The 12,248-nt window shown below is 37.3% G+C and overlaps 1 long non-coding RNA gene across 1 annotated transcript in view; it reads right to left on the bottom strand.

Annotated features, from left to right (window-relative positions):
* Positions 1-1,208: 1,208 nt before the first annotated feature.
* The window catches only part of LOC121408494, a 29,137-nt gene continuing 18,097 nt past the window's right edge, over positions 1,209-12,248 (bottom strand). The window contains exons 2-3 of the long non-coding RNA XR_005969045.1: positions 4,079-4,290; positions 1,209-1,582 (exon numbers count right to left, since the gene is read on the bottom strand). This is a non-coding gene — a long non-coding RNA (uncharacterized LOC121408494). The remainder of the gene's footprint in view (positions 1,583-4,078; positions 4,291-12,248) is intronic.

The raw sequence follows: 12,248 nt of genomic DNA on the forward strand, positions 1-12,248 counted from the left end.
ACATTTTGATTAAATTTGAAAGAACAGATGATAAGAATGAAATCATATGGAAGTGAATAAGAAAGGGGGCAAATACATGATCAGGGTACAGTTTAACTTTAAAACCATTCCTAGATAAAAGCACTGCACGCTTAATTGTTTGGTGTCCGATTGTTACTCTACTCAACAAGTTGGTCTGAACAGAAGTCTAGCACAGGTTCCAACTTGCTGTGCTGTAAACAAGCTAGTCCTGATAGTCTAAAAATTCATACCACTTCTTTCTCTACACACATTTCCACGAAAATTCTTTAGCTAGCAGTGGTGTCAGAGCAAAGATGGGGGATTGACTATAGCATGCATACTGTGAAGTTATTACCATGTTTACATTTCTCTGGTTGTCACCAAGCTATCCAGGTCACGAAAAAACATATTAACTTGTTGCATGCCATGGAAATATAACTCATACAAACAATTTGATCTGACTGTGTTCAATCTGCAGTTTATTCAAGAAATATTACATTCAGAAACATTTGGTTCAAACCATGCTATTGTTCAATTGATCTTTTTGTAGCTGTAAAGGTGAAGAGAAATAGGTGAGTTCTTAAAGGAGATTGTGCAGAATAGTGGTTGTTTAAAATTTGATTGAACGTAACAGATCTAAACCATGATTCTACATGGGTCTTCTTCCTGATTGGATAGGTACTGCACTCGCACAAAGTTGACCAATACTTCCTGGATCAAAGTACGCAGTGGGTGGGCTTGAAAATATGAAAAAGTTACATTGATTAAGAAATTGTTTGAATGCTATTCTGCAGGACTCTCTTTCCTATTTGTATTTTGATATGGGATGCACTGTCTGAGAGTGATTTGAATATATTGATTATAATGATGAAACTAACAACACAAAATGAAAATCATATCTTGATATGATCATCAGAAAAAATGGCAATGAGACAAGTGGGTATTGGACCAAAGTGAGGACTGGACCTAATTTCTATTTGACTTGATGGTAAAACATCATGTGTACCTATCTAATGGTGTTTTTCATGTCCTCAGAATTTCAAAACTTCAAGAGTAGGTATTACTTCACAGGACTCAAAACCATTTCCCGAAGATATTGATGCCTATGTGAAAAGCAATCAATAAATAATTAGGCCTATACCTTGGAGATGTTAATATTTCCATGCCCATACTAAGCAATGAATCTTTAATTCTTAAATCATGAAATGCAATATGCCAACATTTGTCACATACGACATGAAAATGTTGAAGATGAAGCCCCAAAATGATATTATTTCTTTTTCACTCTGACCTGAACAATAAGGAGGTGTAGCATCAATGCCACATCTGGTTAACATGTCTCTCATTTGATGATGCTATAAAGACAGTCCTAAAGGAGCCCTGGCATCACATTCATGTCAGCTTAAAACATTCCTTCTCCCTCTGTTCCACCCTACATCCCCGCTGAGGCAGATCTAGCAAACACAGCTACTGAAATCGGATTCTCAACTTACCCCGCTTCCAAAACAACAACTCAAATTTCTCTGAAATTCTCTGGTTCACAGTGCAGGCTCTCAGGAAAGTACATTGAATTGGACATGACCTAAAACGGGAACAAAAATGTTACACTTTGGGAGTTTATCCCAAATACACCCTATCTCTACACCTGTTTATGTCTCCCAGACTCAGATTGGATGCAGACTATTTTAATCATGATCTAGATCTACACTGTAACAGTTTCAAGCAAGACTTCACACCTAATCAACAGTACAAGGTTTGGAATTTTTTTCACCTGTACATTTTAATGTACATTTAAACTGTGTGCATTTCCATAGTAGATTTCAGCAGATATTTCAATACTAGTTGATTTCAGACCTGGTTTTGATTTTGGTTTACCAAAGTGAATTTCAAAGATTTCAGTCCTAGATTTAAGGAGGTGCATTCTGGTAGTTTATTTCAACCATGCATACCAGCCGAGTTGGCTTACTTCGAACCATCGGGCCTTCGCGTCGGGCCGTGTTATCGCGTAACCCGACCTTTCGTGAAAACAGCCACATTTATTTACGAAAGGTCGGGTTTACCATTTGTGAAATATACCCGTTAAATCTTCGAATAGTTGGGTGCATTAACCCGACTCTTCGTAAAATTTAGCCAGCAAATATACGAAGGGTCGCGTCCTTCACGCACATTTCTACAACAAATAAATATGATGAAAAACGGCTTGAATAAAAACTAGCATTCAATCCGCACAAAGTCAGCCTTTGCCTTGAGAAGTTTAGAGGTGAGTACAGTTTAAATTTAGCTAAATTGTCGAAAAATGGAATTTATTCATGATAAGTCATAGTGTTGTGGGAAATTTCCTTTAATTCCTTAACATTTTGAAATAGCTGACCTAGGTTGTATATCATGAGATTCCTTGTTCAGCCTTGTTCTTTTCTCTCTCTCTCTCTCCTTTTCTCCTCTCCCTGCCCCCTATAAGGGCGCCCCTATACGTCTTAAATGGTTTTAGAATGATTTTACCCGATGCTTCGTAATTTGAAGGTACCTTTTTCATAAATGTTCACGTAAAGAATTAGTCTTATGTCAATGACCACCATTACAAAAAATAACATTTTTCCACCTGATTTACCCGACCTTTCGTAGATAAAGGGGCTGTTTTCACGAAAGGTCGGGTTACGCGATAACGCGGCCCGACGCGAAGGCCCGATGGTTCGAAGTAAGCCTACCAGCCAGACGTCATGAGATGAATGGGTTTATCTTCAAAAATGCCAATTCGTCCAATTGCCAACTCATCTTCTATCATTTGAACTACCATCAGTTCGTCCACTCACCACATGGCCTACTTTCATTTAGTCTGGTGCCATTCCGTCTAATAACCAGTTGGTCCAATAGCCAATTAGTCCATATACCATTTGATCTAAATGGACTAAGTGTTAAATTGTGCAAAAATGAATGAAAATTAAACAGATATCTGACCGACTGGTTATGAGATAAAATGGTGATTAGACCAAGTGATGATTGGTCCAAATGGTTGTTAGACGAAATGTTGATGGACAGAATGGCATTAGACTTAATGAAAGTAGACCATGTGGTGAGTGGACGAGTTGGCAGTTGATGAATTGCGAATTGGCAATTTACCAATGAATGACATACTTATTATTATTTGCCTACTTATTAAAAAAAATCATAATTAATCTCATAAAACATGTGGAGCCTAATGGTCTAGTGGTTAAGACTATTGTCCTTCAATCTGAGGGACCTGGGTTTGATTCCCTGCCATGACGTGTTTTACTTCTGGCATGAAATTTACCCACAGCCCTGGTGAGGTACATGGATTCCGGCCGGAAGTATTTCCTCAAGTAGCTGTGAGCACTGGAATCAGTAAACTAGCCTAGCCGGAGTAATAGAGTGCCTTGAGCACATGATAGGATGTATACATGCACTATATAAATCCTATATCATTTATAATTTTTGTTTGTTTATTCATCACTTCTGTTTGGTGTTGATTGCACTTTTGTTCTGAAAGTTTGTGTGTTTAAATGATCTTTTTGGTTTGCGGTTGTTGGCGTTATTCTTACTTTGGAATTGGAACCATAGGTCCAAAGATAAAATCTTTAAACAAAAATAACCAAATATACATGGAGCAATTATGATAACCATACTTCATTTGGAACAGAGTGAACAGGGAGAATGTGTCGAGTGAAAATAGGCATCCAATTTCAGAGATATGTTATATCTTAGGGCCCTGTGACACACAGCTTTGAGATTGATCATAAGATTAATTTGACCAACTAATCAGCATACAATAATCAATGTAACCAATAGCTAACTCATTAATCAATCGCTAAATCTCGTGTAGTAGCATTGAATGAATATAACCAAAAGAACGTACCTGCAACCTGGGTCCCATATGCACGAAGGTTAGCGATCGATCGCTAATATGAAAGAGCAATTCTGATTGGTTCCTTGTCAGTCTACTGAGCAAATTACGCATGCAAGGATGCTCTTGATAGGTTATTTCATTTAGCGATCGATCTCTAACCTTTGTGTTACGGGGCCCCCTGGGATGGATTTGATTCATGCTCTAATACCTTCTTACCTCTGGTTCTGAAGTCATGTCATGGTCCCCTTTTTCTCATTCTGAAAGTGTTGAAATACTAAGATCTGTTCATGTGTCCCAAATGACAATATCAGCCAAGATGAAGCTTCAGATTTCCATCCTTCTATCTCTATATCTCTTTCTAGTAGCTCTCGTGTATGATTTCTAAATTTCTGATTTATTCCCAGGTGTGTTCAATCAAATGTTAAAGCCTAGAATTAAGATAAAGAATCATAAAATCAAAACAAAAGACACAAAAATAAGTATTTGGGAAAGAGCTTTCAATTGCACCATTCTACCCTATTTTTAAGCCCACACACCACGTTTCATAGATCAGTGAATTTAAACCAGTAAAGGTCAATCTTGTAGTGTATGTATGTAGAAGTATTGTGGTTCGGTGGATAAGTCTTTAGACTTCGAACCTCAAGGTCATTGGTTCGAATCCTACTATGGCACTCGTGTCCTTTGGCAAGGCTTTTATCTACACTTGCCACTCTCCACCCAGGTGTTGTAAATTGGTACCCAGTAGGAAGAAATTCCTTGAATGCTTGAGTGCTCGTTAAGAGTAGCCATGCTAAAGCCAGGGTAATAGTATGCAGCACTTAGAAATTTTGTACATGTATTAAGAGCTAAATGACATAGCATATTATTATTATTATCACTATGTAATACATATTCAAAACCAGAAGCCCCGTAGAGTAATTATGATCGACATCACGGTTGCATTGAATCAACTTTTAACCTCCATGAGTTTCGTAATGGCACCTTTTTCAAAATTTCATGTTCGTGGCTTGCAAGATGTCTATGTTTGCATTCATTGAAAAACTGATTGAAAACAAGCATGGTTTTAACTTATGTATTGAAAGGGTTTAAATGTTTAATTAGTAAAAAAATTTTATGTGTGTCATTAGATCACACTCACTTTGGGATAATTCTTTTATTCTTCTATCGAAACCCACATTTCAAATAACATCTTCCCTCTCATCTTCCTTTAAATCAATCTATCCCTCCCTCAATTAGATTTTATCAAAGCATGCATGCCTAGTTAATTTCACCATCACATCCAATTTTCATGCCCTAATACTGCATCATGTGCCCTATATCTGGTCACATTCCCTTCTTCTTTCTATCCTTCTCCCTCTCTCTCTCGCTCACTCTATCGGTAGTGACATAGATATCCCATCTCCCATCCCTTGGCCAATCAAGCCGTGAATACCTAATTATCAAATCGGACCTATTTTACCAGCAGTCAGAATTTGCACCTTCGTAGTCATGCTCCAATTCCCCGTCAACGTAACGAAAAAAAAAAAGTCGAGCGACGCTGGGCTGGTGCGATCAGGGGTGTATTAATTAGAGGGTGTATATCATTATACTGTTAATGACAAGTTTGACATCTTTTTTCATTACCAGTAAAGTAACATAATGTTCAATGACAGTTGATGTATTGTGTAGATGATTACATGGCGATCACGATACAAAGATAAATAATGCAAGGAGCCTGACCTTGTTATATGCTCTTTAAAGGTTAATTGCATTAACGAAAATCCTGTTCAAGTGTCTCTGAATTTTCTTGAATAACAAAAAAAATATTTAAGGGTTTCAAGGTTTATTTCATAAACAAGTCATGACCGATTCAAGATTCATTGGGCAGTTTTGGTACAAAGTTACTATTCTGGGGATTTGAGTTGTAAATGGTACCCATTAATTAGGCCATTCCAGATTTTTGAAACACCTTATTGGGATACATTTTTCCTTATTTCATGATATTTGCTGAATTAGCTTTTGAGCATTAATTGTTAATACATTGAGGCGAAAGATACTGATATCTTTATTCTGTTTATGTCTGATAGAGATTTCAATTCTTCAGAACCTTGGTGGATGACAGATTACAATAACTGTTATTCTTAAAAATATTATCCCTCTCAGCTTTTCTCTTCATGTAAATATTCTGACATAAATGGTAGCAAAGTTATTTCCTTTCATTTCCAGCTCTAGGGTGCAATGCCAATCTCCTACCACACCCTCTGCTATGATTTTCCACCTGCTCGGGGGGGGGGGGGGGAAATTCTGCCAAAAAACAAATTATCATACCTGTATGGTCACGTCTCAATTGGTATAGATCTTTCTAATTTGCATAATGGTGTGAGTCACTGCTTAATATCACAGAGGTAGATGTGAAAATTCCAATACATTATAATCTCATCTTGTCTCCCCCCCTCCTTCATCTGAAGAAAGCCGGATATTTCATGACTTCCCATCCTATTTCAGCCAATTGTGCAGGACAAGGAGCGTCACGAAAGCAGCCCCCGGGCCAAGCGCCGAGATAGATGCGGCAGCTGAACAGATGACAACAAAAATTCAGGATGTCTGTGTTTTTCTTGCAGACTGACTTCCATTTTTCCGTCCACTTGTCTTTTCTCCAAGTCTTTACTCCACTTTTTAAAAACCAGTCTTCCATTACTTCCTTTCATTCTCCATCCTCTTGTCTGCCCCCCCCCCCCCTCTCCCTCTCTCTATCAGTAATCCTATTCACTCTCTTTTTCTCCATCTTTCTCTCTTCTCTCTCACTCTCTCCTTATCCCCCTTTATCCTTCTCTCTGTTTTCATCATTCCTCTTCTTTCTGCTCTTATTTCCCCCACATTCTTCCATTCCCTTATTCTTGTTCTCATCCTCTTCCTCCTTCTCCTCCTCTTCCTCCTTCTCCTCACCTCCTTTAAAAAAACCCTTCTTCTGAATTACTTTACCTTTTTCCACTTTCCCTCTCCATCATCAGGCTTATATATTTTTTTCTTCTACATTCATTTTTTCAAATATATGTATTTCTTCATTATGAGAATATTTTTAAGTAAAGATTTATCCCATAAAATTAATATTATGAATACATTACCCAAATTACCTGCTGACCCAACATTAACATCTAAGGCATTGTTCTGAACGAAACACAAAGCTGATGATTTTAGCAAAAATAACCCATTAATCAGAGATCATAATATCAAAGAAAAATGTAAATTCAAATAAAAAGGTTATTCGTCCTAGAGTCAAGGATGCTAATGGCTCTTTGAATAAAAAAAATACCTGTCAATCTCTGTCAAATAAATAGTTATGAAATACAAACAGGCTGTTATATAATTCTCTATTATCATAAAACATTCACCTTCCTGTTCTCCTTGCTCTATTTACCTAGGTCCTAGGGGAAATAAACATTCACCAAGCAAAAATGAAATGAAATAAAACAAAAATCAGAGCAAGATGCCGTTTCCAATCTGACAAAATTCAATTCCTTACACTGTAAGTAAATTAATTAGTATAATGACAACTTTGGGGATAGTAATGATGTTCATTTATGTATCCGAGTAGTTATCTGTATCATCATTTGTATGATAAATCGCGTGGAGTGATGGCATATCAGTAAATAAAAAGGAGAGGGACAAATATCATCATCACTAATGAGATAACATTTGGACATCCTTGCCCTGGGCTTAGAACATCATTTCCTGACAGCTTAAAAGACTCAAGGAAAAATAAACAAAAAGAAAACAATAGTAACCCAGATAGCCTACAATGATGCTTGAAAGACAATGACACTCCAGTATGATTGAGAAATATAAAAGTTCAGCCTTTGCAGAAAGGCCTTCGCTTCCTTTCCCCTTTTCATTATGATAATAATATAGGATTTGTAAAGCGCACGTATCCACCTTGCTAGGTGCTCAAGGCGCTCCTATATTACCCTGGCTAAGTTAGTCTACCGATTCTGATGCGCACAGCTTTTTGAAGAATTACTTCCTGCCGGTACCCATTTACCTCACCTGGGTCGAGTGCAGCAGAGTGTGTATAAATTTCTTGCTGAAGGAAAACACGCCATGGCTCGGATTCGAACTCACAACCCTCTGTTTGAAAGGCGAGAGTCAGAACCACTTGACCATGACGCCCCCACGTCACGGTGATACTATATTCTTGCCTTTTCTCTCCTTGAAGTCTTCTTTTTAACATTTTGTATAAGAATAGTTATAAATATTGGTGATAGAGAGGCCAAATGTAAAGCATCCAAAGATGCTCTTGGCAATAGTCAAGCAACAGTTCTCTTGTCAATAATTTTGTCATCTTTTCTTTGACATTCCCCTCCTTTTATCTCTGTATGTCTCTCTGTCTGTCTTTCACTTGTGTCACTCCCTCTCTCTCTCTCTCTCTATCTCGGGGGGGGGGGGGGGGTAATCCATAGAAGACTGGAACGCAACATTGAGAAAAAAACATTGAAAAAAGGAAGACTTTTTTGGGGGGTAGGCACGGGAGGCAAGAGTGTTAAAAAAGCCCCTTAAATGCAAAAAGAGTGTTAAAAAAGGCCCCCTACATCATGATAATCCAAAAGACATAAAGTAAAAGGTAAAAATATGCCCCGATTGCTGGAACTTCTGTAACAAGACATATGAGTGAAAAATCCTATGAGCCACCTCAATAAAGAGACAGATTTTTATAAAACGATAAAAAGTCCAAATCTGAAATGGAATCTCTATATAACCCCACACTGTTAATCCGAATACACACCACAAAAACTATACAAATAATGATTTTTAAAAAATCAGGATGTCTATGTTTTTGGTGGGCAGAAATCATTTTCCTTTTGGTATTTATTCTGCTTTTTTCTAAACAAGTCTTCTCTTCTTCTCCCCTCCCCCTCTCTCTTTGTTACTCCTCTCAAAAAGAAGACAGATAACTTTACATATGGTAGGCCTACATGTACAGCTTTAGCATTTGCCTTCCTATTGCTTTTTGACATTCCTATCTAGATTTTGTCCTGTCATTTCTTTTGGGTGTTTTGGTCCGCTAAGCAAGGCCTTCATTTTAAGGAATTATGACCCCCAATTCAACTCTGTCTGAAAATAACAATAACAAGTATCACTAGCACTCATTTAAAAACAGTAGTCTTCCCAGGCACTTTGCCGCAATTTTATTAGCAAATACCAATAATTCATCTAGGAATTCAGTAAAAATAAAGGTTAAGTCATTCAATAAAATAAGTTGAACCAATTAAACTATTTGATGCTCCCTGAATTCATAACTGCTTTACGATTTTTCAACAGTGGTTAATGGAGACAGGAAATAGAAATAGGAATCTGACATTAACAGGTAGAGATAGTACCAGTGGGCAATTTTCTTGATGATTGCAATCATTTCTTTGTTTGCCGTTTGATAAATAAAAATAAGCCTATAAACAACTACCATGAAAATATGATACCTATCCTGAAAACAATTTGAAAGTGGTCTACCAAGCTTCCCAATATTATTACTCTCACTGATGTAAACTCAAATATAATAACATTTTTATTGTCTGAAACCTGATAGCATATAAGCTTTTATGAGGAAGAGTAATAAGCCTCATCAAACTATAATTGAAATTATTTTTTAGCTTTGACCTAATTTTCAACAAAATATTTTGAAACTAGGATTGAATTTATTGTGGATTTTAATATGATATGATATATAAAATAAAACAAAGGACAGAATAAACAGCTCAGTGAAAACTTAATAACTAGGTATAACATCTGTATAAGCAGTGTCAGTTAGCTGCTCAAACAGTAAGCTCATCTTAATTTTAAACTTTATTTGAAAAAAGAAGGTACTAGTTTTTAATGGTTCCAGGACATTTGGTCTGGCGATAACTGATCCACTCTTAATTCCAGTTTTTTAACAAAACTGTAAATACAAAGAACAACAGGATGCCAGAACCTTTTATTGCTGATATTGGATAATTCAACTCGTTAAATGTACAGTTTTATCATGAAGGACCTAAACACAAGTGGCATTGGTTACATTTTCCTAATTAGTAGTAAGTGAGTATTCATTTCAGGCATTACAACATTATATCTATATCAGGGCAAAAAATGCACATTGGTTAGTAAAATAGGATACTTTATGGTTGATGGTAATAACATAATAAAAATTACTTATCCTTACTGGGGGTGTGCCTTACAAAACCCTGAAATGTGGGTCTAAGGAACTGACCACAAGGGTAAAACACAGTGTCTTGGGAACTAAATATATACCGGGCAGTGTGAAAACAGGGTCTATGGAACGGGATTGTGGTAAAGTAGGTAGGGTGCATGCTAGTTAATTCAGGTTTTAAGCTCATTTTCGAGAAGGCCCTACATAATATTCCATTGTTACTAGGGGTGCGTTTATCCGCCACTTTTTACCCTAGAATCATGATTCAAATCACGATTCTGCAGAATCACGATTGCGTTTAGTCGAAACTGAATATAATCATGATTAGAATAAAAAACATGAAACACGAAAAAAGGGGCGTTCGGAAAGACGTTTCTGCAGAATCACGTACGAAAATGTTCGAATAAACGATATCGTGATTTGAATCAAGATTCTATGACCTCACTGTGTCAGGCTATTTTCGGTTTGACTCTGGCCAAGCTCAAGGCGCTCTATATGCTCATTGTATTTACATGATTATGTACTGTGCATGCATTTCTTGTCATGTCCAAGTTCTGTGTTGGTCATCGCATCGTCCACTACTTTTCATTTTTTGGTCATGTCTTCAACTTCAAGTTCTAGTAAATGAATTAACTGGACAGACAATGATCTCAGTTGTTGTTGAGTATACAGTATCAATACTAAATTGGATCTACGCTGAAATTCACTCCCGAACACCATTTTGGATAAACTAACAAGATGAATAGAAGCTATGGACCCAATATGATAGAAGTAAACAAAATGAGGTATAGACTGAATTCTGGAAGCAAAAGATTTTTTGAGAGCCGAAACACATGGAAAAAATTTCCTCTGTCAAACTGCGCACTAGTGATGCGCACTGGATTGGCCCGAATCTGAGGAGAAACAGCATTGGAATGAAGGTCGTCTAAACGCTGATTCTGTGATATTGTGAAGATTCAAATCATGATTCCGGCTTGAGGTCGCATAAACGCAGCCCCTGATTGTCATGCATCTAGCTCCTGATAAGAATTCGGTATGAGTCTGCTGGGTTTCAAACCCAGATGTTCAGTGATATACCATTATGTCCATGTTTCATGAACTAGATCCATAGACATTTGAAGATGTTTAAACGTTTTTAACCTTGGTTAAGAGAGCAATCAAGATAGGTTGATATTCAACTGGGTATTGTGGCTAGAGCCCTGTAATGCAAGCTACATGAGTGACGTTAAAAAAAAAGAGAAGTTCGTGGTCCTATAGCCTTTTTCATGCATTTCAGATCATGACATAATGGTCAGTTCCAAAGATGAATAATCGTGTCTGATTGATATTCATCAGTAGATACTCAAAAACAGTGATTACCACTTACTTGTTGGCATGCAAATCTGAATCATAAAAAAAAAATGAATGAGACTAAATATTTTATATACACTGATGTGTACTTGGATCTGATAAGGAGAAAGGATGACCGATGAATAAGACTGGATTTGATATTAATCAAATTGAAAGGACTTTTACACATAATCTAAGGGAATTGAATTGGGTCAAGAATATGCTGAGCTATCATATTATTGTCAAAATAGCTATGTGGGAAAGGAAAATATGTTATAAGTTTAATCAAAATGCAAATTAAACTATCACCGGAATGCACATAAGAGGAGTAAAATGAAAGAAGAGATGTAAAAAAAGATATTCAGGTACTCTGGATTTGTATTCTATGCAAAGGGTGGCAATATTGGGTCACTGGCTGGCTGTAAGTTATCTCAAGTGAGGATCGGGGAACGGCATCCCCGCAAATTTCTTGGGAAGGGATATTGATGACACCCGGGTTATTACTCCGAGCGGATGAGCCTCAAATCCAAGGAATAAGACTTGGCATAAATTAGATCGGACTGTTGAATTAGGGAGGAATCAGCTCCACAGGTGCTTCAGATGATACATGTGACGCCATTGAGATGAACGATGAACGGTAATAGAGAGAGAGACGGAGAGAGATAGGGAGGAATAAAATGAAACGAGCAAGCACTTTTCCAGCCAAAGCTGCAGGGCTGGGGAACGCCCGGGGCATTATTCGGAAATAATATTTTGCGCGAGGGCCCCGCTCGCCATCGAAACTGTCATTTTTGGGGGTTGACTGGCGAAACGAGATCCGTGCCACTGCAATAAAAGAGCATCGGCGTTGACTGCGCTTCAAAAGCAAAATAGAAAGCGAAGGAGATACCTTGTATTTCT

The sequence above is a fragment of the Lytechinus variegatus genome, chromosome 2, assembly GCF_018143015.1.
Source record: "Lytechinus variegatus isolate NC3 chromosome 2, Lvar_3.0, whole genome shotgun sequence".
Lineage (NCBI taxonomy): Eukaryota > Metazoa > Echinodermata > Echinoidea > Temnopleuroida > Toxopneustidae > Lytechinus > Lytechinus variegatus.